Source organism: Schistocerca americana, chromosome 1 (genome assembly GCF_021461395.2).
Source record: "Schistocerca americana isolate TAMUIC-IGC-003095 chromosome 1, iqSchAmer2.1, whole genome shotgun sequence".
Classification (NCBI taxonomy): Eukaryota; Metazoa; Arthropoda; class Insecta; order Orthoptera; family Acrididae; genus Schistocerca; species Schistocerca americana.
Genome location: NC_060119.1, coordinates 427,068,320 through 427,095,482, shown reverse-complemented (window position 1 = coordinate 427,095,482; position 27,163 = coordinate 427,068,320).

Sequence of the window (27,163 nt, the reverse complement as noted above, 5' to 3'; positions counted from 1 at the left end):
GTAGAGAACTATTTCAGAAGTAGGTTTGGTTCGATGTTTATTAATGTAAGAGCAAACAATTAAATTCCTTCTGTCTTTTGGGCAACAATCACTTGAAGGTCTGTAAGAAAAGAACAATATAAGTATGTAACAATAAGCATTACAATAGATTCCATCTGTAACAATCAGAGTAATACTGTAAGAATAAAAGTAACACATTACTGTATAGAGATTTAGAAACAAAAAGTCTTCAGGGGCTCCTCACCATGCATGTTCAGGAATTGAAGACTAGTAAATAAGTGCTTTTGAACGTGTACTTTACGTACTACTACAGCCAATCAGTCTCGGTAAATTGAGCTCACAAAGAAGCCAAACAACCTCCACAAAGCATGTGTTTATGATCCCCACAAATATTTTTCTTGCACTTTTCGCATATTGATTATGTCGTTTTTTGTAAGGACAGTATGCACATATTTTTCTATCGCCATGAAGACGACAAGGTTGTTGGATAGGTTGTTGGTGGCTATTATCAGATGGTTGCATCACATTGAGGCATCTGGATATCATACTGCTGAACAATCGTGGGATTGGTTGTATCAGTCGAATGTGTATCCAAGGCGACATCAATTCGTCAGCCAATGTCATGGCGAATGCAAACTTTGTAGGTGCTCTTTGGTTATTCGGAACATTGGCAACACAGGTGACATAGGAGTTGTGAATAGGTATGTTCACCATGTTATAGGAGAGGGAGAGGTGCCAACGTCTAGTTTTTCTACCACAATTCATATTACTGCACACTTGGTCCAAGGTATCGACTGCTCCTTTTGTAGAATTATAATTCGTTACAATTTTTCGTGTGCCAGTTTCTTCATTTATGCTGTTGTCATAATGAATCGTATTGGTTTAAACAAAACTGTGGTAATGTCATCGGAAAACAAGAAGAAGCTTGAGCCCTATTCATGAACTTGGGATCTGTAAAATCTTTCGGTAGTTCTCGCTAATTTTACTTTATTGCCCGAAGCATAGTTATTCCATGACTGGTGAATAAGGTCTTTGCAAGAGGTATGCTACTGAACCAGTTGTCACACGTCAGGTTACGGTTAGAATTGCTCAGAGGCTCCCCAAGTTTAGTAGTGATGAATTTGCTAAAGGACATTTCTCTTGGGAGCGTTGTTTTGCCGGTGTATGTTTCAGCACTGAACATGTAGCTTGTTGAATGATTGCATATCATGAAAATTTTAACCCCGTACTTATTGGGTTTCGATGGAAAGTACATCTTGAAAGGACAACGGCCTCGAAATACAACCAGCTGCTCGTCAATAGTAACACAAGGGCTTGGTCTGTAGTTGCTTTTACAATTTATAAGGAATGGGTCCCATATGGCAGACAAGAGGGCCAATCTATCTTTCACCTTTCTGCTCTCGTTTCTTTGTCATCGAATCTCAAGCAGTTTATGAGAAACTTGAATCTTGATGATGACATTGCGGCTCGATATCTTTCTCCGGACCTCGTTGTATCAAACAGAACGTCAACTGACATGTGATTGTCCTTTTTAGCAGCACTCATCACAAGCAATCCAAACAGGGATTCGAATTCAGCGTTTGTTACTTATTTTGTGAAGCTAGGCGAATCTTTGTATTGAGAACGTTGTGTTCTTATTTCATCGTTGGTGTAAGTAATCATTGCGTCCAACATATTTGAAGTAAACAATAAATGAAAGCACTGACGTGGACTTTGTGCATTTTTCGCGTGACCTGCAGGGCCTGGAGTGAAGTGAATCACATACCTCTTCGGTGTTTTTTCCGGCTGTTTGATTGGTGTTGTCTTCCAGCTGTAGCTACCACCTTTCCAGGTACTAAGAATTTCACTCTTCTCAGGTGACACAAGAGGTGATGTAATGGTTCAGCTGTTACTTTCAGATACCCTTGTTTATGATGCCCTGTTTTTTGTTTTGTTTTTGTGCATGGGTTCAGAAGTTGAGGTTGAGGCTTGAATTATGTGGTTTGCAATTTCCTGTTCAACGTGGTCGATGGGTCGACGATTGGTCTCATCTCCATCTGGTTCTGAACTCGAGGAAGGCTCATAGTTAGGGTCGGCCCCTTCTGACATGTTCATCTTCAGAGTCCTCTTCCTCCGACGGCAGCACGTCGCCAAAATCTTCTTCTAAAAGTGCTCTAACTTCGTCATCATCCAAGCATCTTCTACTCGAAGCCTTGTTCTACAGACGAAATGAAGAGTGTTGTTATTACTACCAAAATATGTGACGAATTTACTAATGAAACTAAACTACTTCTAGTAAATGTCCGCTGTTACTGCTACCCCTTAGTCATATCAACGAAAGAATTTTATTCTGTAATGCTACCCATTAGTCGCTCTGACGAATATGGTTTCTTCTCTTATTGCTATTCATTCGTCGTATCGACGAACCGACATCTAAACTATTGAAGGAAACTCACCAGGGGCTGTGTGCCGCCGATTGCTCGTGACAAGGTAACGTAGACTACTAATCACTCGAAGCATAGCTGAGCGCGCACGACGTTAGGCAGCGGTACTGTGGCTCAGTACAGTAAACATCCTTGCATGTTCGTCGCATCGACGAAGGGTACCATTCCAGGGTTAAAAAGCCCTGGTAAGGGAAGAGAATGTATTGGCGGTGTAAGGAATGTGGAATGTGCCGATGTTTTCGAGGAAGCGGTCCAGGATTGTCGTGAAAGGAGATGACAATGACAAGTTGTGGTTGAAGTCTACGTGAAATGTTGGACAAACATAGATGTTCTAGGATGTGTGCGAACATTATTAATTTGTACAGGATGTGGCAGGGAGAGAGTAACATTTTTCAGAAGAAGAGACGGTGTGTACGTCATTCAAAAACAGCTCTGTGTAACTTTTAGAAAGATGGGGGTGGAAAATGTTAGTGTCCTGTATGTGAGTGGATGATGGTGTTGAAGATTTAGACTCGTGATGCCCTGGTTGGTATACAGGATGACTCGGCTGTCCTTATTGCTGGGTTTTATGCACACCTCAACGCCTTTAAATGCCATATGCAAGATTTTCATATTATACCACTTACTACACGCAAACTTTTAGTCCGCTTCCCAGTAAAGAATTCATGTACACTGAATTTCCTACAAAAATGTCTTGTTCATTTTTTCTGTAGAACTAATAGTTTGCGTGTAGCGAGCAATATACACTCCTGGAAATGGAAAAAAGAACACATTGACACCGGTGTGTCAGACCCACCATACTTGCTCCGGACACTGCGAGAGGGCTGTACAAGCAATGATCACACGCACGGCACAGCGGACACACCAGGAACCGCGGTGTTGGCCGTCGAATGGCGCTAGCTGCGCAGCATTTGTGCACCGCCGCCGTCAGTGTCAGCCAGTTTGCCGTGGCATACGGAGCTCCATCGCAGTCTTTAACACTGATAGCATGCCGCGACAGCGTGGACGTGAACCGTATGTGCAGTTGACGGACTTTGAGCGAGGGCGTATAGTGGGCATGCGGGAGGCCGGGTGGACGTACCGCCGAATTGCTCAACACGTGGGGCGTGATGTCTCCACAGTACATCGATGTTGTCGCCAGTGGTCGGCGGAAGGTGCACGTGCCCGTCGACCTGGGACCGGACCGCAGCGACGCACGGATGCACGCCAAGACCGTAGGATCCTACGCAGTGCCGTAGGGGACCGCACCGCCACTTCCCAGCAAATTAGGGACACTGTTGCTCCTGGGGTATCGGCGAGGACCATTCGCAACCGTCTCCATGAAGCTGGGCTACGGTCCCGCACACCGTTAGGCCGTCTTCCGCTCACGCCCCAACATCGTGCAGCCCGCCTCCAGTGGTGTCGCGACAGGCGTGAATGGAGGGACGAATGGAGACGTGTCGTCTTCAGCGATGAGAGTCGCTTCTGCCTTGGTGCCAATGATGGTCGTATGCGTGTTTGGCGCCGTGCAGGTGAGCGCCACAATCAGGACTGCATACGACCGAGGCACACAGGGCCAACACCCGGCATCATGGTGTGGGGAGCGATCTCCTACACTGGCCGTACACCACTGGTGATCGTCGAGGGGACACTGAATAGTGCACGGTACATCCAAACCGTCATCGAACCCATCGTTCTACCATTCCTAGACCGGCAAGGGAACTTGCTGTTCCAACAGGACAATGCACGTCCGCATGTATCCCGTGCCACCCAACGTGCTCTAGAAGGTGTAAGTCAACTACCCTGGCCAGCAAGATCTCCGGATCTGTCCCCCATTGAGCATGTTTGGGACTGGATGAAGCGTCATCTCACGCGGTCTGCACGTCCAGCACGAACGCTGGTCCAACTGAGGCGCCAGGTGGAAATGGCATGGCAAGCCGTTCCACAGGACTACATCCAGCATCTCTACGATCGTCTCCATGGGAGAATAGCAGCCTGCATTGCTGCGAAAGAAGGATATACACTGTACTAGTGCCGACATTGTGCATGCTCTGTTGCCTGTGTCTATGTGCCTGTGGTTCTGTCAGTGTGATCATGTGATGTATCTGACCCCAGGAATGTGTCAATAAAGTTTCCCCTTCCTGGGACAATGAATTCACGGTGTTCTTATTTCAATTTCCAGGAGTGTAATACGAAAACATTGCGCATGGTACTTAAAGGTGTTGCGGGTTGCATAAAATCCAGGAATAGGGACAACTGACTCTCACTGCGTAGTGGGCATTCATTTGACTGTTTCTTATCTGTATCTTCCCTTTGTCTCTCGTATTTTCATAATTCACCTTAGCTGTGTTTCATTAAATTGATGAGTTGACACCCAGTAAGTAAGTAATTTTCGATCAGTGAACCTGTATACATTGAACTCTGGAATACGTAGTCGAGTAGAAAGGCAATTATTTGCAACGTATGTGCAGCTGCACGTATTGCATCTAGTTGAAGCAAGATCGATTACCACAAGTTGAAGAATTATGAATATAAAGTAGTTATGCACACGAAAGTCCGTTTCAGTGCAATAATTCTGCATATATAGTCAACTCATAAATTTAGTTTACTGTAATAGCAAATAAAGCAAAACAGACATTGTAGAATTACTTACAGATGCGACAGTTCAAAAATGGCTCTGAGCACTATGGGACTTAACATCTGTGGTCATCAGTCTCCTAGAACTTAGATGCGACAGTGTTACATGCTGCTCTCAGCACTATAAATCTCGATTACTCTAAGCGGCTGCCTAAGAGCAATGGAGGAAGAGTGCTTTATTTTAATACATTAACTGTTTCAAAATGTATTGGTAGTTATGTCCTTGATATTACAATCATTATAGTTACTGCAATCATCAACCACGACACTGGGCGACGAAAGAGTGGAGGAGTTAGATGGACTAAAGATTATGTAATCATTGTTTATAATTTATTATTTTCAAATCTTCAGGTGACTGTGAGTGATTTCACGAATATTCAGTTCTAAAACTTTTCGCGTTAGTCTTATTTCATTGTTCCCGCCGATAGTGATCTTTGGGATCTGGAAAGAAGTCAGAGACGTACATTTAACTTAACGGGAAAAGAGTGAAATGACATTACTTTAAAGTGCTAACTCTACTTCTATATAATGCTAAAGTATTAAATTTAAGAGTTATGCGAAGATTCTCTTCAGTGGAGTAGGAGAAATTGCCCAAAAGAAAGTTGTTTAATTCACTCTTAAAACTCCGCAACATTATCTACATGACATTTTTTGCTTTCTGGTAGGTTGTTAAACACATTTGTATCTCTTTTTTTGTACTAATGTTAACCGCTTGAATCCAACGCCGTCTTTCATCAACTCCGGTAATAATGACCTGCTCATTTCTATCGTACAGTCACAACTGGAGTATTCATTACCTGCTCAATAGTGTACCAAGTATCGAGATATGAGCACCAGTTACCTCTACCATCTCTTGAGGCAGCTATAGTTTAAGCTTGTGAATTGCTCTTAAAGTAATTTTCCGCGTGATTCTGTGTGGAAGTGCTAACTAGTTTTTGACTGTATGGAATGCTCTTGGATTTTTTGTTATTTTTTGTCTTTGCAAGAGCCAGTAGTTTAATAACTTGAGTCAGCGACCGGTAAAAGAGTCCTAGCAGCATGCCAAATTTTGAGATACCAGTAGCAGTTATCAGCAGCGTCACTTGCAGCAATTTCAGTGTCAAGATAACAGATATTTCTGATAACTTTGCCAGTGATGGACGAAGACGTTCATCCCAGCCTATGTTCAAATTTTATAATTTCGACATAATGTTTCCAAATTCATTACTCTCTTCATCGTCATCATCATCATCATCATCATCATCATCACCACGACCATCATCATTACGACGTGCTTCTAGGTTGTTCTACACCTACATTTATACTCCGCAAGCCACCCAACGGTGTTTGGCGGAGGGCACTTTACGTGCCACTGTCATCACCTCCCTTTACTGTTCCACTCGCGTATGGTTCGCGGGAAGCACTACTGCCGGAAAGCCTCCGTGCGCGCTCGAATCTCTCTAATTTTACATTCGTGATCTCCTCGGAAGGTATGAGTAGGATAAGCAATATATTCGATACGTCATTCAGAAACGCACCCTCTCGAAACCTGGACAGCAAGATACACCGCAATGCAGAGCGCCTCTCTTACAGAGTCTACCACTTGAGTTTGCTAAACATCTCCGTAACGCTATCACCCTTACCAAATAACCCTGTGACGAAACGCGCCGCTTTTCTTTGGATCTTCTCTGTCAACCCGATCTGGTACGGATCCCACACTGATGAGCAGTACTCAAGTATAGGTCGAACGAGTGTTTTGTAAGCCACCTCCTTTGTTGATGGACTACATTTTCTACGCACTCTCCCAATGAATCTCAACCTGGTACCCGCCTTACCAACAATTAATTTTATATGATCATTCCACTTCAAATCGTTCCGCACGCATACTCCCAGATATTTTACAGAAGTAACTGCTACCAGTGTTTGTTCCGCTATCATATAATCATACAATAAAGGATCCTTCTTTCTATGTATTCGCAATAGATTACATTTGTCTATGTTAAGGGTGAGTTGCCACTCCCTACACCAAGTGCCTACCCGCTGCAGATCTTCCTGCATTTCGCTACAATTTTCTAATGCTCCAACTTCTCTGTATGCTACAGCATCACCCGCGAAAAGTCGCATGGAACTTCCGACACTATCTACTAGGTTATTTATAAACATTGTGAAACGCAATGGTCCCATAACACTACCCTGTGGCACGCCAGAGGTTACTTTAACTTCTGTAGTTCGTCTCTCCATTGAGAACAACATGCTGTGTTCTGTTTGCTAAAAACTTTTCAATGCAGCCACACAGCTGGTCTGATGTTCCGCAGGCTCTTGCTTTGTTTATCAGGCGACAGTGCGGAACTGTATCGAACGCCTTCCGGAAGTCAAGGAAAATGGCATCTACCTGGGAGCCTGTATCTAATATGTTCTGGGTCTCATGCACAAATAAAGCAAGTTGGGTCTCACAATATCGCTGTTTCCGGAATTCATGTTGATCCCTACAGAGTAGATTCTGGGTTTCCAGAAACGACATGATACGCGAACAAAAAACATGTTCTAAAATTCTACAACAGATCGACGTCAGAGATATAGGTCTATGGTATTACGCATCTGCTCGACGACTCTTCTTGACGACTGGGACTACCTGTGCTGTTTTCCGATCATTTGGAACGTTCCGTTCCTCTAGAGACTTACGGTTCACAGCTGTTAGAAGGGGGGGCAAGTTCTTTCGCGTACTCTGTGTAGAATCGAATTGGTATCCCGTCAGGTCCAGTGGACTTTTCTCTGTTGAGTGATTCCAGTTGCTTTTCTATTCCTTGAACACTTATTTCGATGTCAGCCATTTTTTCGTTTGTGCGAGGATTTAGAGAAGGAACTGCAGTGCGGTCTTCCTCTGTGAAACAGCTTTGGAAAACGGTGTTTAGTATTTCAGCTTTACGCGTGTCATCCTCTGTTTCAATGTCATTATCATCCCAGAGTGTCTGGATATGCTGTTTCGATCCACTTACTGATTTAATGCCAGACCAGAACTTCCTAGGATTTTCTGTCAAGTCGGTACATAGAATTTTACTTTCGAATTCACTGAACGCTTCAAGCATAGCCCTCCTTACGCTAACTTTGACATCGTTTAGCTTCTGTTTGTCTGAGAGGTTTTGGCTGCGTTTGAACTTGCAGTGAAGCTCTCTTTGTTTTCACAGTAGTTTCCTAACTTTGTTGTTGAACCACGGTGGGTTTTTCCCGTCGCTCACAGTTTTACTCGGCACGTACCTGTCTAAAACGCATTTCAGGGTAACATACGCGAAATTCCTTTTGTATTGCACAGAGGGTAGTTTATGCAGGGGGACCTGAACACCGAAAAAATTTCGGTGGTGGTTCCAGGTTATTTTCCAATTATTTTGTTATAAGCGACCCACGCTACCAGATAGTTCGTAGCAAAATAATTACATCTTGTTCGATTTTTGAAATAAAAAGTGCTTGCTCTATTCTCCCGCGGTACGTGCTGGTGACGATTGTAACAGACATTTTACACCTCACCTTCATGCTTGGTATTCCGTAGAATGGAGAAATTTGCTGATGAATTGTTCGATATGCATATCGTGTAAGGTTTCACTAAGTGGATGAAGGAGCGGCACGATGACACTATACTGAGACGTTCCGTCAGCAACGGCAAACACAGGGGAGTATTGTAGCATCTAAGGGGTGTTGCATTGCTCTGTGTTTTCTGTTGTACATTTTGGTGACTATGCATTACAGTTGTGAAACTATTTCCCTGGAAATAATGGTAATTAGGAGAAAGACAAATAAATCGTAATGACAGACTTTACTCTTATACGTATATTTGAAGAGCCTTAGGAAATTTAGTCGGTTCAGTTCCTAGTCACCCTAAATACTTGAAAACCGAACAAAGAAAAAATCCAAAAATGTTAGACGCTATAGGCAAATTACTGGTTATTATGTAAATGCTCTACATACTTTTTGCATAGATCTGTTGTGATCTACTACTGCGATTGCCAGTGTTAAAGTCGGAGTAAACACACACGAGGAAACACAAAAAGCGCGAACTGATTTGGATGAACAAACAGTAGAAACGTAAATCCTTTTCCTGAGGGTTCCACGACTACAGTCCCCCCCCCCCCCCCCCCCCCCCCCCAGGAACTGCTCAGATGGTCCACCCGGCCGGAATCGCTGGAGCCAGCTGTTCCTGAAACGATGGGCTTCAGTTAGTCACTAGTTTTTTACCAGTGACACAGATATATGAGTCTGATGTATGCACGTGGTTTCTACCTTCCACTCGTGCGAACTCTTAACCCGGTCCTCTCCTACGCTTGAGAACTCTGAGCAGAGGCATTCAAGTATCAGGGGCCCATTACGGTGAGGGAGAAGTAACAACAAAGAGCCCCACGCACACCGAACACCGTACACGCGACAACTGTTAATATTATTTATACCAAAAAAGCAAGAACACATCGTTTGTTGCGAGAAACGTAGGAAGACGAACAGACTTGGGACAGTTCTGTGATGCTCTCGGTAATCCTTAAAGCAGAATTGGGTACTTGTCCCTACCTTGGGGGAAGATTCACTAGGGAGATTTTAGGCCATCAAACCCCACGTTTTCTTGAATAGACACTTCCCATGGCTTCAGTCACAGGGGCGCCGAGTCTCTGAATTTCGATATTAGCTAGTTTCATATTCTATGGAACATTTTGCACGATATGGTATGGAATGAGTCATTTTACATTCACGTCGCAAATTAATGGCTACAGGGTGAACATTTAGAAGATATTTTATTAGAAAATATACAGATGTGTATTAGTAATTCCTGCCATTGCAATAACAGATCTTCTTCCATCGAATAGAAGGAGCTGTCAAGGAGAAACTTTCTCAGTTTCTTTTCAAATAATATTTTTCTATCCGTCAGACATTTTATATCACTGGGTAAAGGATCCAAAATTTTATTTGCGCCACTGTGCTCCCCTTTTTGTGCTAAAGACAGCTTTAATGTGGAGTAATGAATGCCATTTTTCCTTCCACTTTCGTAATTATCTACGTCATTGTTCCTTTCGAACTGCAATGAAATATTTACAACAAAGTTCATCAGGGAATACACTGTGAAGCAGTAGTCAGAATGACCAACTCCTTAAAAAAATGTCTACAAGATGGTCGTGGGTGAGCACCACAAATGATTCCCACAGCACATTTTTGAACAATGAAGAGTTTCTTACTTAAAGATGAGTTACCCGAGAACATTATTCCACACACGAAAAGTGTATCAGCTCACTAATTAATCTCTCCCCAGTATCTCCAATGGTGGTGCAAATGTGGCTGATCTAAGCTGTTTTAGGAGTCCTAAAATGTGCTTTTTCCATTTTAAATTCCCATCAGTATCGATATCTAAGAATTTTGAAGTTTTCACCTTATTTAATAGTTCCTCACCATGTGTTCCACGTATCATTCGTGTAGTCCCCTAGATGTGCAAAACTAAATACGACGTGTCTTTAAAACTGAGAGTGAGACCATTTGCAAAAAAACAGCCAATAGTAGTTTTAAGAACATTGTTTACCATTTGTTCTGCTTATGTATGGATTAATTACTATACTAGTGTCATCTGCAAAAAGAACAAATTCTACTTCTTGTATATTAGACGGAAGATGGATTACATGTACGATGAACAATAGTGCGCATAAGACTGAGCCTTGGGTGAGCCCATACCTGATTTCTCCCCAGTCGGAATAATGTCCCCACACTACATTGTTTGAATAAATAAGTACAGCTTTCTGCATTCTATTGGTTGGACATGATATTATCGTTTGGTTGGCTATACCATCAATCAATAAAACTTCAGTTTATCTAGGAGAATAATGTGATTCACACAGTCAAATGCCCCAGACAGGCCGCAGAAAATATCTGTGATATTCTTTAATGCTTATAAAATTTGGTGAATGAACATGGAGATGGTATTCTCAGTAGAGCAACTCTTCTGAAATTCAAACTGTTATTTTCTGAGGATTTTATTGTTGCTCAGGTGAGATACTATTCCAGACTACATCACCTTTTCAAAAATTTTGGTAAATGATATCAACTATGAAACATTTAGGTAGTTATTAACATCTCTCCTATCACATTTTTAAGCATGAGTTTGACAACGGCATATTTCAATGCCTCTGAAAAAAATGCCTTGTGTTAGGGATGCATTACATATTTCAGTTAAGACCGGTATTAGTATATAGGAACAAATCTTTAGTATTCTGTTGAATGCACCATCAAAACCAGCTGAGATTTTATTTCTGAGAGAATATATAATTTTCTTAATTACAGAAGGAGAAACAGGTGATACATTCATATGACTGAATTTAATGAGGACTGCTTTTTCAACATACTGCTGTGATATTTGTCTTGAACTGTTCGTCCCTATAATTTCTACTATATTTCAGAAATGATAATTAAATACATTGTCTACCTGTGATACATCATTTATAGCGTATCCACTCAGTTCAATAGTGATGTTATACTATTCTGTGTCTGACTGTTCTGGTTTCTCGTTTCATTACATTTCATATAGCCTTAAGTGTGCTGTCGGAATTACTGATATCTGACATCATATGCATGTTCCTTGTTTTTTTAATAACTTTTTTGAGTAATTTTGAGAAGTTTGCGTAGTGTGCAACTACCGCAGTATTTCTACTTGTTCTTGCCAAAAGATATAAGAATGAAGAACATCGCATTTTCGCGTCACTCCTCTCTCTAGTTAGCTCTGGCAGTTCTATACCTCTTGCAGAACTTAAATTTTTTAGTGCAATCCCTCTGTACCACCTACGTACCAATTTCATAATTTCTTAAGCTGAAGTACAGAAAATACGTAGCTACTGTACTTGAATGTAGATTTCTTGGGGTTTTCCTTTTTCCGAAGATTTCATTAACCAGCAGAGTCCAATACAGGTGTCCCTATCATATGACCACCTCGTTGTTCAATGTTGATCTAACACCAGAAAGATGATGACACCTAAAAGTGACGCAGAGACCTTCCAGCCACAACGGCTTGCATCGTTTCTTCGGTGTGAGGCGGCACTGGCCTCTGTGGTGATTGGAACGGTGGGGAGCCCAGAAGCTCAGAGGAGTCGGTGATGATTAAGAGACACTGCCACACCCCTGTCTACTTGGAGCTCCGCTGTGGTAGTATTGATGTCGAGCGCAATTAATATCTCGCCAGGAGTTGGCTTAGCTGCCGCGGACACCCGCCTGACGCTAGGAGTAGCACGAGATGTTCCGATATTGTCAGCCAACGGCGCTTACGTACGCAGGACAGGTGTACTCTCCTGTTGCAAGAATGGCACAGTGTTCGTGTGCGGACAGTATTCATGACTGTGTTTGTCATATCAACAATATATCTCTTGTCTCAGCAATAAATATGTAACAGTCCTTTCTGTTACAAGGTAAGCCAAACTGAAACACCTACGGAAGATGTGTTAACTGAAATTGCCATTCAGTTGCAGTGATATGCAAAACCCGCAGCTTCACTTCATTAAACAAATGAATCAAGCCAATACCTTTCGAGAAGTTATACGTGAAGTACATACACTATCTTATAAAAGGTATCCGGACCCTGTCACTGGATATTATTGTGGAGTGTTTCCACTGGGGAAATAATTCGTGTAGTTGAGAATTTTTGTTTGTTGGTAGGAAGCAGTGGCATGAAAAACACACCAAAAATCCTTACCAGCGGCACTTGAGAGTGGGGGAGGGGCCGGGGCGGAGGGAGGGGCGAAGGGGTGGGGTCGTAAAGAGATAACTTTTTAAATTTTTTGTGAATAACTCGAAAGCCGTGGATTCTAGCAAAAATGTTTCCATTGCCAACTTTAACGACATTACATTTCCTGCAAAAAATCTCCTTTTCAGTTTCTTCTTGGACTAATAGTTTCCGCGTTGCAGAGGAAAAAAAGCCCAGATTGTTTAAAATAGTCTTTTAACGCTATAAATTTAATGTTTATTGTTAAGTGGAGAGGGGCTGTAGCAGTCTGGAAGGGAGGGAGCGAGGCGGGCAGGGGTGGAACGTTAGACGCATGAGGAAGGCAAGTCGCTGGACTGTGGTCACGCACTTCTTTCCTTCAGCTTCATAAATCTGCAAACTGAAGACCGGGCGTCCGGTCACCCCCCCCCCCCCCTCCCCCGCAACTCCCTACCCCAGTACGTCACGAGAAGCAACTACACTACTACAATGAGTTTTACAATGTTTTACCAACCATTACTCTGTGCACATAATGAGCCACTGACGACGTAGAGCGCAGACGTGATCGGCTGGGGTTTATTTTCGACAAAGTATTTTAAAACTATATGGAATACAGATATGAGTCACTAATAATACTATTGCAAGAAACGCATATGAACAGAATCTTTGCAGACTGATGTACACTGTTAAAGAGGAAACTGATTTGTTAAGTGAGCTATTATGTAATAAAGATAGAGCTGTCAGCTGTTTGCTGCACTGAAGAGCATAACATTCTCTCAATAAGTAATCGACGATATCGCTTTCATTGTCTCTGCTGTCAGTGGCTGGAATACTTCTCGCGGCGTGAAGGGTACAAATGCACCACTCCAGCCTCAGCTCTCCCAACATCTGAAGTGGCCCAGAGACGTACATCCGGTCCTGCGTTACAATGGATTACTGCCCTAGATTTGAACAAGATCAGTCCCATTGCATAAGACATGTTCGCAATACCTTGCAAGATATACTGTTGATATGGAAAATTGCTCCACTCACTGCAGTCCACTATACAAGGTTTATGCAGTCTACCGGCAACACAATATTTGGTGAGAGAAGTGCAACAACTTTCTGGTCATTCATCAATTCCCACAAGTGAGAACAAAACGGTTACATGGATTTTAAATACGCTGGTAACGACAGACAGTAGCAAGGTGAAGTGTTTACCAATCCAACTCCTTTCCAACCAAAGCTTTATAGGTCATTAACAACATCACATTTAGAAATTAAACATTTGTTTGCCATCGTTTATAGGAACGTATTTTATATGAAAATTAACTTAATAACTGCAAATAAGCGCTCTATTTATAAACTGAAGATGTGAATATTACTCCACTACGTAAATATGAGATCAGTGAAGTTATTTTGTCTACTCCATAAGAGAAATGGACAGGAAATATTGAGGATGTTCAGTCTGTCTGTAAACAGAAAATAGTGCAGCGCTCGAGGTCGGAGAATTCTCCTTTCTTATATGAATAATACACCTACCTTATAGGATAATTGAGAATCAATTTTCCCTCTACCAGTAAAGAAGAGCGGGCAGAGATTTACGTGGAAACTGTCCATATGCGTTTTTTGTGTTAGTACAATCCAAGACACAAAAAAGAGGCACCACGAAGAAATTATTCGAATGGGAGGGAAGTCGATAGATGTGATGTACATGTACAGACAAACAAATGATTACAAGATCAAAAAAGTTAGGTGGTTTATTCAAGAGAAAGAGCTACACACAGTGTGCAAGTCAATAACGCGTTGATCCATCTCTGTCCCTTATGTAAGCAACGCAGGTTGTTATTCTACCTGGCATTGGTTGATACAGTTGTTGGATAACCTCATGAGGGATATCGCACCAAATTCTGACCAACTGGCGCTTTAAATCGTCAAAACCCCAAGCTAACTGGAGGACCCTGTCCATAATGCTCCTAAAATTCCCAATTGGGGGGAGATCTGGCACTGTGCTGACCAAGGTGGACTTTGGCAAGTTCGAAAACAAGCACTATAAACTCCGTGTACGGGTGGGCATTATCTTTCTGAAACGTAAGCCCAGGATGGCTTGCCACGAGGGACAACAAAACCGGAGCCTACTTTCTACTGATTGTCTTCATGCTTGCCAAACACTACCTTGGCCAGCGAAGTCGCCTTATCTCTCGCCAACTGAGAACGTTTGGAGCATTTTGGGCAGAGCAATCAACCAGCTCGGGATTTTGACGATCTAACGCGCCAATTGGACAGAATGTGACTAGATATCCCTCACGAGGACATTTAACAAGTCTGTCAATCCATGTCAACCCGAATAACTACTTGCACAAGAGCCGGAGGTGGACCAATGCGTTACTGACTTGCTTCATTTGTGAAGCTCGTTCTCCGGAACAAATCATCCAATTTTTCTGAAATTGTAATCATTTGTTTGTCTGTATATGTGCATCATATCTACCGTTTCCCGTCCCATTCGGCTAATTCCAACGAGGTGCGTTGGTTTTTTCCTTGTGTTAAGGTATATTATAAATAACCTAAACATGTATTCTACGTAGTATTAACGTATTTAGGCGAATCTGCGTACTTCGTCGCCAGTGGTTCATACGGAAAGCTGCAGAAGGGTCGGTGCAACTTTATGAAATACCCTGTAATTCCTACTTGTGACATAGTGTGGAAGAAAGATTGGGAAATCGCAGGCCTGCTCTCCAGTTTGCAGATCTGCGAAGGTGAAGGATGGAAGTGCATGACCATATCCGGAAAGCTGCGTTCCTCACGTGTCAACCAACCCCCTCCCACCCCGCCTCCACCCCCACTCCCACACTCTCCCCACCAAGGTTCCACTACACCTAGTTGATATAGATGCGACAACACTCTTAATATATGTCCTTAACCCGCTCCATTTAATAATAAACATGAGTTTTATACTATTACAACTGCTTTTTAGTATGTCGGATTTTTCCATTTACTGCATTGCGGAAACTTTTATTCCTAGAGAAATCATGAATATGATGTTTTCCGTAGGAAATATAATGTAGCTAAATTTTGTACTTGGAAACATATTTGCCAGAAACCGCCTTTTTCGAGTTATTCAAGAAAACCTTAAAATGGACCCTTAAATACGTTCCCAACATGAAACTCACAACCTAGCTGTCTGTATTTTTAATATGCTGCTCGTGGCACTCCCTCTTAGACCTGTACAAAAATTTGTGACGCCACAAATCTGATTCCCTGACGGTCTTTTTTGGAATTTATTGCCAGTGCTAATACGGCATCATTCACACGCGACATATAGGGACATGATGACAGTGTGTGCAGTTCTCCCCTTTGTTGCCCGCTTATTAGACTTCTCAACCGTTGCTTACTTTGCCCCTCAGTTTGCATCACGGGGATGAGTGGACCTCGTCCAATCGTCCTATCAAGAAAAATTCCAGAAAGTATCGGGAATTGAACCTCGCTCCTCCACATAGCAGTCAGATGCTCAGATGGGAAATATCCGGAGGGCAGCTGGTGTTCATAAGATTATATGGTGTTTTCATTGCCTGTACTCACTCCTTTCGTTTGTATCTATAATAGTCAAGCATGATGTGTAGCCGGCCGCGGTGGTCTCGCGGTTCTAGGCGCGCAGTCCGGAACCGCGCGACTGCTACGGTCGCAGGTTCGAATCCTGCCTCGGGCATGGATGTGTGTGATGTCCTTAGGTTAGTTAGGTTTAAGTAGTTCTAAGTTCTAGGGGACTGATGACCACAGCTGTAAAGTCCCATAGTGCTCAGAGCCATTTGAACCATTTGAACCATGATGTGTAAACGATCAGGAAATAATCTGAACAGTTCTCTTAGATACTTTGCAGACGAGTTTGTTTAATATCTGGTAAAGCCATCGGAAAATAAAAATTAACATCAACGTAATTTAGACAAGAATTTACTTGGTTGTAAGGTCGACAGTTGGAACTGAACCAGGGAAATTGTTAGACTCTTCTCGTAAGTGGACGGCCTACCAACCAACTTCGGTAACACCATCAATCACACAAATTTTAAATGTCTGGGGATTGCAAATACAGACAACTGAAACTGGTAGAATCACATCGAAAATGTTGTTGGGAAGGCTAACTAAAGACATAGTTTCATTGGGAGAATACTTAGAAAGTGTAATACATGTACTAAAGAGACTGCCTACACTTATCTGTCCTCTTACTACTTGCAATATCCTTAGCAGATAGGACAGGGCACATTGAAAAGATTAAAGAAGGGCAACTTCTTTCGTATGGTCACCAAAAAGATAAGAGTGTATCAAATATATGATAAGCCAGTTTGGACGGCAAGCGTTGAAACATCTGCGCCTGCCATCCGATAACAGCTAATAGATTCCGTGCAATATTTTGTGTCATCCTGCACTATTGGTCGGAGACTAGCGGATGCCGGACTAGAGAATTGCTATCCTATGTCTGGGCTGCCGTTAACACTACAGAATCCGTGGCTGCTTTTGGAGTGGTGACGTCACAGGGAAACGTAGACTGGTGATGAATGGCGTCGCGTTGTATTCAGCAATGGACTGCGGTTTCTGCCTTACCCTGGATAATCATCGTCAGCAAGTATGGTGAAGACCTGGGGAGAGACCCCAGTTTTCCAGGTCTTGGAGAGGCACATCGTTGTTACTACTGGCGCCATGTTGTGGGAAGCCATCAGAGTTATTTCAGGTCATGGATAGTAGTAGTTGCGAGAACTCTGGCAGGACAATCAGACTACTGTCTTTAACAAGTAGTCCTACAGTTGACATGAGAAACAAAAGTTTCATAACTCATGGTTACAAACAAAACTGATCGTTCACCGAGTCGCAAAAAGTTAGTTATCGACTATGATGCTACGGTTGGGATGATTTTTATCAAAGGAGAAAAGGACATGAAGACAATTAGGAGAGTACGTTCGTTTGGTCTAAGTAGCATGCAGTCACTAACAATCTGCTTAAGAGGAATATTTAGTTCATATCCCAAAAATGTGGAAGAGTTCTGGTTAAATCTGAAGCACATCAGAAGTACGGTCTAGATAAATTTGTACCAAATAAAGTAATAAAACATGTTAGAGATCCACTTTCGTTTAATGGTACCTTTCGATGAATGTCGCGAGAAAACTATTGTTACACTTTCTCTACAAAAGAAAATATAGAGAAACAGATAAAGAAAACTTAATCAAAACTCGTGGATCTGTAACAAGAGCTATTTGTGAATATTACAGTAATTTTTCTAGTGTGAGAAACGTTTTATCAGAAATTCGTGGGAAGTTCTCGTTACACCTAAAGTCAAAGAACTGAACCAAACGTTTCGTCCATTCTGTCGTGGATGATGCTGACTTCGAAACTGAATAAACGAATAGAAAACCGAATATTACATTCCGATATTAAAAATGTATTCATGCATGAGAATACCATCATACACAAGTTGGATAGCCCTTCTCTCATGATTTAAGAGGTTTCGAAGCAATTACCCTGGTATAGAGGTACAGAAAGAAACTGAGACAACTCAAACCAGAAAAGACTACAGATCCGACTGAATTCAGTTTAGTTTTACATCTAAGACATTGTAGAATTAATTCGCTATCCCGTTCATATTTTTCGACATTCTTGCCCTCCAAAGGTTCGGACTGTAAACTGCAAAGTACACAGATAATGTTAAGTGTGTCTTCAATAAAGTTCTTTACAGCTACAAAATTTTCCAGATAAATACACGTGCTGCGTTTTACGGAGTGGCCTTAGAAATATTTGTATAACTGATCTGATATCACTTTGCATAAATATAAAAAGTTACTACTGAAGGTTGTTTAATTTTGTTACAGTAAGATGATACGTTTACACTGACGAAAATGGAAGATGTTACACAATGAACTCCTTGGCAGAATGCTGCTGAAATGATGCTCCAGTATCTCCATGCCTGTGCGGTATGTTGATGAAAAGCCTCATTTTTATACGGGTTTATTTTCCGTATAGAAGAAAGCTATACCTGGGGATAGAGGAATACATGACGGATTCTGGATGTGTCTAACGCTGCTAGAAATTATCAGGTGCAGATCGTAGCACAACATATTCAAAGGAAGTGCATGTGCAGTTTATCGCCATTGGAAACATCATACCGAGAGGTCACAGAGACAGCTGTCTATATTGGAGAGAGTGACGAAACACAGACTCAGAACGACAGTTCTGGAAGAAGGGTAGGCACGGATTCTTCCAGAAGGAGCATACCACGAGCAGATCGTAGCGTTGTTCGACTGATTTTCTAGTACAAACGGATGTTTACCGTTGAACCCTTACTACAAACGATAGAGAATTGCGTGATGCAGAATCAGACACAAGTGGGACACTGAGTCGTATTCTGTGGTGTTCAGCGATCAGTGTCGTTTGTCGTCGAGGCGATCACGTCAACGCTAGCATATCCACGGACATCTTGGTGAAAAGTCTTATGAAGCAGGTAATCTCTAAATCCATATAATGGTTCAAATGGCTCTGAGCACTATGGGACTCAACTTCTGAGGTCATTAGTCCCCTAGAACTTAGAACTAGTTAAACCTAACTAACCTAAGGACATCACACACATCCATGCCCGAGGCAGGATTCGAACCTGCGACCGTAGCGGTCTCGCGGTTCCAGACTGCAGCGCCGAGAACCGCACGGCCACTGCGGCCGGCTCTCTAAATCCGTACCTCTCCAACTTCAAGTGTTATGGTGTTGGGAGCTATATGATAACAAGACTGCTTTGGCGGTCGTTGAATAGAGGCTGAATGCTCACCTGTATGTATCAAGAATGGTAAACGTTGCTGTAATATTTTCCAAGACCAGAATATCAAACGGCATATTTCAGGAGGATAATGCAAAACCCACAGGGCAGCTCACACCAGAGACGTCATGAGGGAAGTATGAACTGTGCTGCCCAGTCCTCTGATTTGCTACCCACTGAGCATATCTGGGATATGACTGGATGACATATACTTTCATACCTGCCGCCATCCAGAGTTTTAATGAACTGACACAGCATGTGTTTCAGGCATGGCAAAAGTTTTCTCAAGATGGAATATGGAGGCTGTTTGCTTCCATGCCATGACCAGTATAGAAGTGTTTTCATAGTCGTCGGTGTCGTACTTCATAATAATGATGACGGACGTCAGTTTCCAATGGAATGAAAGTTTAGTGATCAAATACCTGTCATGTGTTGGACATGTGTTATACTTTCCATTACCGTAGGTATGTTATATTGTCTGCTGGATAGTATTTAATATTGTTCCGTCATCATACATTTCGATCACAATGTATTCGACTTGCGCCGTTAGTTGCGCTTGGTACTCGGTATGAAACATCGCCCTGCTCAGCTTCCGAACCGTCTGCCACAGGTGCCGACGACACCGGAGTGCTCCTGCGCGGTTTTGGCTGCTTTGCCGCCCACTGCGAAACCAGCCCCCACTAGTACCAAGCCCAGCGTCATGAAATTGCTGAAGCAGCTGAAAGAAATCCTGAAGGACAAGGGCGCAGTTAGTGGGTGAGTTACCGTCGCAGGAAACAATTAATACAATTTTCTTCATCTCTGAATATGGTGAGACATCCTGTCGAGTCACATCATTACGGTTAGAAGTTGCACGACGCAAATATCCGTAGATATAACCGGTGATATCCGCGATAATAAATATTGTCTGGTTAAAAGTTAAGGAACAGAGTGAGTATTATTACTTTTGTCTGTCTGGCTTGCAAGACTTCGATAACAGTAATTATGAAAGTTTGAAATGCTGTTATTACCTGTTCATGGCGGACTGCCGCTATTTTACTTGAATGCTTGGTGTCTACAAGAGGGTAATGCGTCGTTAACATCTCCAAGGTCTGAAGATGTAGGCATGTCCTCCTTACGCACGTCTCTCACTGAGGCGATAACGATATGCCATACGATACTCTATGCCACCCGCTATACAGTTCAGAAACAACCAGCTCTGGTGAAGCGCATAGAAAAGTGGTTGAACCACTACTTTGCACCTTTTGCTAAGTTATTAGAACGATTAACACATGGTGATAAAGGATTAATCTACTAGATGAAGCGTGCAAACAATATAATATTGCATATTGAGATAATACAGTTTTAAAATGTAGACATCAAGCTGATGAAGAACATCAGTTAGCTGCAAGAGAGGGTATCTATACTAAAGACTTTCACTTAGTGAAAAATTATCAGCAACAGCAGTTAGAAGAATAATGTATGGAAAACGAAAATTAGGTATGGGGCTTGATGTTGATACTGATGGTTGGGATCATAAAAAATTTCAGTAGCATCTTCACTGCTACCTGAAAATATTCAACCTTATAATTTTTTATCTATATAACTGAATAACTTCAGCATTGTTATACTTTGCTACCTAGAGGCAAGACTAAATGAAAATCACTTAAAATAAAATAAAATAATGAACAATAAAATAGTATCGACAATTTTTTAACTGATGCACAAACAAGAAACAGAGATAAAACGACAAAAACAGGTGGTAGTCTAATCATTACACTAGGTATTCCTGTCATAAAAGAGGTTGAAAATCTAACAAAAAGAGAGAAGATCAGGTGTGGCAAAACATGAAGGTGGTTTTTTACCATTACTGCTGGCCACATTACCAAATTTGGCAACTATTGTTTCACTAGCTGGTGGTGCTGCAACCACTGCAAATTCAGTTATAAATAAAAAGAAATCTGATGAAGTATTAGAACATAAAAGACATAAATTAGCAATGGAAAAGAAACCTGATGCTGGAATGAAAACAGTAAAAACTAATTGCAAAACATAATAGAATTCTATCTTAATCCATTAAGTAATTTTGGTATAGAAAAGCTTGTTAAAGAATTAAAGATCCAATTCTTTCGTGGTGTATTCATGATTGACAAATTATCCAATAAAACGAAAAATCTGGAATATGCAATAGTAATAGTATAGAGGGAGATAACATCTTAGAAAGTTGACCAAAAACTACGCGAGTTTGCACGTTATAATGGTGCGTGCGATGCTCCCCTAAAGGTCCTATTTTTTTCCTTTGGCATTCCCACGGTCGTGAAATCGCACTGGTGGGAAGGAAACGTCTTGTCATTGTTGGATGTGTGGTAGTGTAGGACTTACATCCCACTATGACATGGTTTTTAGAATCCAGTGAAGAACACGGAGAGAATTATGCACCCCGTAACTCTTCCTTGTACATCAGTGCATAAGTTTCCCTGTTTCCTTAAATTACTGATGCCAGGCATTAAAGCCTACTGCCAGAAAACGTGTTGACACACGTGATCACGCTCCATATCTCCTCACTTCAGCAACTCACATGTGGTAAAACAATGCTAAATTACTCTCAGTTGGTTACACTGTATCTCTTAACTCAGTTATAAAATACTTTTGTCCTTCTTGTAGTTCTCCTAAGAACTGCTGTGACATCAATAGTGTGTAGCACTTAGTTGCCCATGCAAGACATGGAAGACAGACTCCCATTACGTTGCTGTTTCCAGTCTTGCATTATTGATAATGTCTGTCAAATTCCATAACAGTCTAGCTACATCCACCTGCCCATGTGTTACATCCGGTTGACCCTGTACCCTTTTTAGATATTCATTCATAGTCTGCTTGCTTTTTTGTGTTTACGTCATCAGTTCTGTTGCCATTTCATGCACCTAGCTTGTGTTATTGAGTAGTCTGCTCCATGTTCACTATTTGGGTGGTATGCCATTGTATCTTTGCTTTAGTAGCGTCCAATGCTGCTTCAACCTGGCCTAGTGTGCTCATCAAATTCTGAGTATTTTCGTCATCTGCTGTCCTGATCACTGTCTTCAACAGTTTTTCATCTGCGTGTGTCCGGTCTCTCTTTCTCAGAATCAGTGTCCTCGGCACCAGGTTAATTACCTGTTTCAACTGATGACTCACTTCCTCATACGAGATTTACAATCCATGGAACTCCTCCTGGAACTTCCTCTTCTTCTGCTTCCTTCTGTATTTCCCAAACGCTATCTTCTAAACTCTGCACCTCATTTATCATCTTCCACATATTCAAAGTTAGTCACAGTGCCCACCAACGACTTGTTAAGAGGGCATCAGGTTATTTGGGAACACCATTGCAGATTAAAGACGCTGGTTTGGTCATTAACTCCCTGGACAAGGTGTAAGAACAACAAGACTATCATATTTTTCCTGACTGCCTATGCTGACACATCACCTGAGACATAGGAATTTCTTATTATTTTTCCCTCCCTGCTTCTGAAAGTACTGGTGCATAATAAAATACTATGGAATACTGCAATAGTGTTTTGCTGTTAACCTACCCAGTATAACAAAAAAAACGAAACAATAGTAACCTCAATAGTGCAGAGATAGTAAGTCAAAATATACACACCAGACAAAAGGAAACTAGCCACATTGACTTGATCCATATAGCATATTATGTGAATCCTCAACATTTTGAAGTACTGATGTCTTCGTCTTCTTCCTGACAACTGACCCACTCTATATTGCAGCAATTTTCCTGTACATTGCCCTTTCTTTTCCTAACATTTGACTGTCTTTGTATATGCTCATATGACTTCCTGTCAAAATCCTTCACAAATTTATTTACTTAATTCTCATCAGCACATAAATTAGATCTCACAACCTCAAATACAGAAGGATTCTTTCTATCATAAGCGCACTACATGTTGAAGGTCATGTTTGAAAATATGTATCTCTATTATTATGCTATTTACATAATGATTTAACATTTTAAAAATTTTACAATAAACTTTTTGATATAGCCATATGCTTTTGGATTGAAAGGACTGCTAGAAAGATTTCAATCGACACAACTGATTCAAGAGATCTGACATAAATTGTTACCTTGATCTGTAGTTGTAGTATCAGGAATAGGAAGTATTAGTATCCAATTATCAACCATTGCGTTTGTGACTGTACTCACTCGCTAGTCTGGAATTGTCATCATTGCTATAAACATGAAGAAATAATATAGTGTCGTTTGAATACACTTATTTGCAGCAGCTATTCTATTAAATGGTCCAAGAATATGCAAGCCAAGCACTACAAAGGGCTTTGTCACTTCTGGTAAACTTTGTAATGACATGTGCTGGTGACTAACATCTGGTCTTTGCACAAATGAAACACAGTCTTTCGCATACTGTTCAACATCTTGCTCTCAGTTCTCCAACAAAACTTTTCTGTCTGTCATTCCAGGTTTTACATCATCTGCCAACAGGCGGTCATATGCCTGTTGTAATACTTCATTTCTGAATGATGCAGGAACCACCACATGCAGTCCACACTTTGTACTTCTGTGCAGCAACCATAGTTTGTCTTAAATTGTGGGTGTGACCTAAAAGCCCAACAATCAATGTCAGCTGCTTGTGCTTTTAGCGATTCTGATAAGTTTTTGCCTTGTGCTTGCAGAGCTCCAATTTTCATGCTTAACACACCTGTATTAGTGTATGTCTTCCAGATTTATGCACCACTTCGCTTCAGTGCCCACGATGTTAATCCACTGGAAGGATTTTTCAGTCCCAATGGACACTTGCAGAAAGCATGATCAGAACTACCTTAAATGTTGATCCATACAAATAACAACAAAAGCAGGTAATACCCTAAACAGCAATAAGTATTTCTTTTCCTGGCACTGGATGGCTGTGTTCTGATTTGCTGAATTGCCTTGATGCTTGAGTGATTGGATCATCCACGTAATTCATGATTTGGCTCAAAACTGATTGCTGTATTGCTCACATCACAGGACAGCTGAACTGTTGTTCAGAGTTAGGAAGTAGCAACATATGATTAGAGCACTCTAATTTCAATCTTTTTCTTGAGAGACAATTAAGGACTTGGAAATTTCCACAAAATCCCTCATCAACTCCCTATGATAATTACAGAGGTCTAAAAATGATTGTAACTGTTTTGTAGTCTGTGCAGTACGAAACCACAAAAAAGTGATATAGGCCATGGATCAGTTCCTACCCCTCCCTGGCTAATTACTTGCCACAGAGAGTTTTCTTTCCTTCTAGTGAAATGACACTTATCAGCAGCGTGTGTTAGGTGTGCTGCCTGCTGTCATTTAAAGATTTGTTTCAATTGTTTCACGTATTCTTCCATATCCTTTGATGATAAAATTATATTATACATTTTTTTAGATTTCAGTCCCTAAAACACTCAATCCAAAAGTCTCTGAAATGTAACCAACGCATTTTTCAGTCCAAACTTCAGTCTACAATACTGTTATTGCCCCCAAGGTGTGGAAAAAGCTGTCTTTGGCAAGTATTCTGGAATGATTGAAGCTAATGGTAGCCACCATTCAAATCCATGGTCTAGAAGAATTCACACTGACCCAGACTGTCGAGTGTCTCCATAATATTCAGGATGGTGTATACATGTCAGTGATGGTCTTTGCATTTCAGATTCGATAAGCGCATTGTAGGCTGTATTTCCTGGTGCCATCTGATAACTTTCTGGGCAAAATGACAATGTGTGCACTGTAAGGGCTATCACTTTCGCCAATGCTTTCATCAGTCAACTGCTGATCAGGGAGTTCCTCCATCAAAGGTTGCAAATGCTTTAGGATCCTGTATGATGTCTTATATACCAGAACATTGCTTCCTGTTGGTATCCTATGCTGTGCTATATGCATCGCTGGTAACAGACCTAATTGATTGAACAAATCCTTAAATCTAAGCAATAAAGCTTCCATACTTTCACTATCCTATCCTTGCATTTGTCTGACTTTATCACATAGTGCAGAACCGCTAATTGTATGCTTATGGCTGCAGTTGTTACTCGACCTATCAGTATCGTCTTCTAAGATACCCAAACTGTCAACCACTATGGTCTGTGGGAGACTAACCTCGTCCATCCCAAAACTGTCCAAACTCACAGGAACTACGAATTTTGTGTAATAGATACTACTCTCCTGTACACCATTCAGTGCAGCTTGTCTAGCTCTTTAGCGCAGCCTTACAGTTCTACCACATATAACACTTTCCTCAGTAGGAACATACCTACACTAAACCAGATCAGTTTTCATGTACCTGCTGGTATATTATCCCACAAATTAGCTTTTAGTGTACATGGAGACAGTTTAGCTAGTGACGCCTTGATGACTAGTGCACCCTGCGAAATTATTTCAATAGTAGCTCTGTCTCCCAGTGGAAACAAAGTTCCACCGAGTTCTATCATACACGAAAAATAAATCATAACACGATGTTTATTCAAAAAATCGAGTCCGAGAATTGCACAATACCTCTCACGAAGATGTGCGAACACCTCCATGTGCCCCTTAAACCATTAAGCCCCAGTGCTAAAAGTGAGTAGGGTTGTCTCCGTTTATTTTACCTCATTATTACCCACTCCTCATAACCTATATTGCAGAGACTAAAGTCTCTTCCCACCCATGAGGTCAAGACTAACAACTGACACATGTGCACCCCTGTCTATCAAGAATTTATGTTCATTATTAGTTATATGATCAGCGAAACAACAATCCATCTCTGTACAGTACTTGCAGTGTACTGCTTTATGGTAAGATGATCAAGGAACCTCCATTTGTGTTAATGCATGCTTCTTTCCATTGCGCTTATTGTGCTTTCTACTTTTGCAGTCACGCACCTTATGCCCAACGTAACCACATTCAAAGCTTTGTGGCTGGCGGCATCGCTTCTTCAAATGGTCCTCTCGTCCACATCTGTAAGATTTAACCTCAGAGGAGAAAACACCATGGTCACCTTGTCTCCGAGTCGCCATATCTGTCTGCTCTAGCTATGTTGCAGTTCTGATAGCTGCGGACAAATCACTAGGATTTTCCATCCTCATCTGTCAGGAATTGTCCACTGAAATACCCCTCATAACTAAGGCTCTATTTTCTGCTTCCTGCAAGAGGACGCTATTTGCCTCAGCCCAGTCTGCTACATTATCTCACGAATTCCGTCAGAGGATGCCCCTACTGACTCATTATGTTTCAGTGTTAATTCAGTGAGCTTCAGCGTGAGAAATCTAGCATTATTTTGCTCACTCTAGCGCTAGGCAAGCCTCTCTGCTAGGTAGTCAAATACCTGCGCTTCACCAAAGGTTTCATCGTGTGTGGCATATGTTTTAGCATCATCTGTTATCCGTAATTTAGCCGTAGACAGATATGTCGTATCAGACCAATTTCCTAACTGAGCTCCTTCCCTCACATCGTTCAGAAGGTGTGATATGTTCTCAGTTGCTTTTCCAGAAGAAGAGCGTCATGAGACTACCTTTCATAGGTTCAATGGATGGGACAGGTACGTTTACTATGGTTCCCCTTCCTGTGACTGCATCAATCTGGTCGTGGCCCATAATGCTTCTAGCTATCTCTGAATTTCTCCTCTAGCCCACCTTTGTTCTGTTTTATCCAGGACTAATGTGGCTACCTCATGTTTCAAAACATCAACAGTT